The sequence below is a fragment of the Diadema setosum genome, chromosome 11 (assembly GCF_964275005.1).
Source record: "Diadema setosum chromosome 11, eeDiaSeto1, whole genome shotgun sequence".
NCBI lineage: Eukaryota > Metazoa > Echinodermata > Echinoidea > Diadematoida > Diadematidae > Diadema > Diadema setosum.
This window is the reverse complement of record NC_092695.1, coordinates 38,892,310-38,895,665: the sequence shown is the minus strand read 5'-3', so window position 1 is coordinate 38,895,665 and position 3,356 is coordinate 38,892,310. Positions and strand designations below refer to the sequence as shown.

The 3,356-nt window shown below is 39.7% G+C and overlaps 1 non-coding gene across 1 annotated transcript; it reads right to left on the bottom strand.

Annotated features, from left to right (window-relative positions):
- Positions 1-2,751: 2,751 nt before the first annotated feature.
- On the bottom strand, positions 2,752-2,833 carry Trnal-aag (transfer RNA leucine (anticodon AAG)). The gene has a single exon. It is a non-coding gene; the product is annotated as a tRNA-Leu (tRNA).
- Positions 2,834-3,356: the final 523 nt, after the last annotated feature.

The following is a 3,356-nucleotide window of genomic DNA, read 5'->3' as shown; positions in this document are numbered from 1 at the left end:
GGGGGTCGTAATCACAATTTTTGGACCTTTACCTTTGCGAGGGCTGCGGAGCGACCGAGCGGGGGGAGGGTGCGGTATGGGCACGGTAGGGAGTTTTTGAATTTTATATCTTAAAATGGGGCCATTTGGTGCATACAAAAGTGACTTTTTCAGCATACTTAAAAAAAAAAATTATGTTAAAATTGGTGATAAAACCTGTGTTGGTCACTTACAAGTTCGTTAATCGGTAAGTTGAAAACTGCATAAGTCCGTAAGTGCATTTAAAAAAAGTTGCTGACTAGCTAACCTTACACCTTCCTAAAGTACATAGACCCCAGGGTAAAAAGCCCTCGAAAAACAAAAATTGTCTTTTACAAAAAGTGGACCTTTTGATTTTTTTTTTTTTTTTTTTGGGGGGGGGGGGGTTGTACGACCCTCCCGACCCCCCCCCCCTTGCATACACCCATGCCACTACCCTCGGTGGTGTATTCAATCCCCTACTCCCCTACTCCCCGACGGTTTTCCGTCGTTGTAAAACTTTGAGGCCCTGCAGAAGATCTCAACGACAGGTCAAAGTTCAAAGTTAAATAAAGGTAATGTAGTCGGGATACGAGGCATGACTATAAGTAAATACCGACGCACAACACGAAAACAACGAAGCGAAGCATGGTCGTTTCGCTGATTTCGTTGACATAATACTTTGTACTGTTATGAGAGGAATGTTCTGTTGCTGAAATAAATTATGTAGCTGGGAAAGAAGCTCTACTTCCTCGTCTATAGTCTGTACTTCTGAGTATTATTGTCAAATACGTTTAGACCAACTACCACTGTAACTTATCACTATTTCAGAACTGTAGCAGCAGATCCTATCGTCAGATCTGAATTATTAGTCTACTATGACAGTATATTACACAATGTACCCGCTTTTGTGTAACATAATGTATCAGATCAATGCTTTAACTACTGTATTGATATCGTTGAGCGAATTGAGCAGGAGACTTTAAAATGATTATGATAAAACAAAGAAGATACAGATCACTATGTATAAGACAGCATTACCTAGTTTTTTTTTTAGTGCTCCTCGATGAAGTGTAATGACCTTCAAAGTTATGGAAATTGATTCAATTTTATGACCTTCAAAGATATAGAACATAGATTCACTATATAGTGGGCATCAAAGTTTTAGCTGGAACATTGATTTACTTCCAAATCTATGGCATATCTCTTTATCTTATTTTATTTTTTTTTTTTGAGGGGCAGGGCATCAAGAGTATAACTACCTGTTTTACTAATTGTAAAGGTGTTCGTCTCATACTTTACAAACTCTCTGACAAAGTGGCAAGTCTCGGACACTCGAACATTTTGGGACTTTTTTGTGAAAAACTTTGTGTTTCTAGAATTTAAAAAGAAGAAGAAACGATTGAAAATTTTTAGTGCTTTCAAAAAAAGGACCCTCGTTTATATCTCTTCTTTTGTTTCCTTAATTCTTCTGATTGAGATGTTCCCGAAAACAACCGTGAAAACAAAGGGTTAGCTTCACCACTTCAAAGCTTCAGCGGAATATTTATTCAGACACTGAACTGCTCCCCATACATTGTAGGTATAGATGAATGGTGTTCTCTGATACCACGAAGTGTCTCAGTCGCCAGTGTTAAACACAATCATGAAGCCTTTTCAACCTTGCCCGTGAAACGCTCTATGATTTCAACGAGTCGTGCATGATACACAATTTCTCATTTTACCTCATTCTTTGCCACAGACCAGCAAGGCGTTACATTGTGGACGTCAAGTGGAATCTCTTCGGAATTTTAGCAGATAGGGGTAATGTGGTTTACTCGTGGACAGAGCGTGGATAAGACTTTTTACTTTACAAAACGGAGGTCCAAGGTTCGGGTTCTGCTGATATTTTACCTCCTTTGACGGGACGTTTGTACCCACCATGTCCCTATCAATCTGTATAGGTGTGACTGCTTGGGTACCTGGCAGCGCTAGGGTAATGACAGGGCCCTCTGGAAAACCAGTGCGAATTACTCTGCAGGCTCACATGAGTAAAATGAAACTGTGATTATTCATGCGTAAGGCTTAAAATTCCACTGCCTTTGATTTTCCATGCTCCAAGTTTTTCCATAGAGATTGGATAAAGCAACCGAAGTATATAGTTCTTAATTCTGGCAATTTTGTACGGTATTTCAAAAGAAACAAATTCTTCAAGTTTTCTTCAAATTAATGCCCATGGACGGGAAACGGGAATCTCAGTATTTCACATAGAGTTAACTTTTAATACCCTTCAGCACAATTTCATTACGCAAATATTTCGGAGTATAAATAAGTCATTTCCAACACATCATGCGTCTTTCTGCATATTTGGAAGCAGTTTTTTTTTTTTTTTTTTTTAATACAGTCAAAGAAGTACTCTTTTTCTGCTTTTTTTTAACTGGCTTTTCTTCGCATGTCCTGTTACTTGCACGCTAATTGTTACTAAAATTGGTAGGGAAAGCGAAACACTTTGTCTTCGCTACTCAGTGTCTGAATACAAACTTCTCCACGGCACACATACATGGGGACATACACCTAAAGGGAATGGCGTGGAGAGTTGCATGATTTCTTCTCGATCCTATACTTGAATAAGTCCTTCTTGCTCAGACCAGGGGCAGACGGGTCATCCCCCCCCCCCGTTACATTTAAAAAGAGGTTTTCATACAAACAAACAAACAAACAAACAAACAAAAACAAAACCGTAAAATGATATTGTCAACACTTTGACAAAATGTATGGCAGCGGTGGGATTCGAACCCACGCCATCGAAATGACTGGTGCCTTAAACCAGCGCCTTAGACCGCTCGGCCACGCTACCTCGATGGCCGCAGTGGAGTTCGCAACGGAGAGATCGATTCTGCCCCAGTTGACATGCGCGTTCAACACACCACAGTGATCTCTAAGGGACACGTGCAAATGGCAGGTTGCCCTTTGAACATGCGTGCAGAATAAATGTTGACTTTGGTATACAAGACTTCGGTTTATTTAAAATGGCAGTAAAGGAAATATTCCCGACAGAGACGATATAAGTTCTCTCTATGTTGCCTTATTCAAATTAACACTCTTCTTCCCATCATTTAGCGACCTTGTTGTCGTCAAACCTTTCATCAAGTAATACAGGCATACGAGATGACAGAATTTGTGTCCGAAAGAGTTTCTTTTTGACAAAATAGTGTAGCAGTGGTTATGCAATGCTTTCTGTCTTTATCTATATTTATTATATAGCGTTATCACTCAGATCTTCTATCTTTATACGCTGCACAGCCAGTGTCTTGTCCTGGTAAATATTTACACAATTTACTGTTAGTTAAACCAGGGAGGAGGAAGAGAGACTCTTCCAC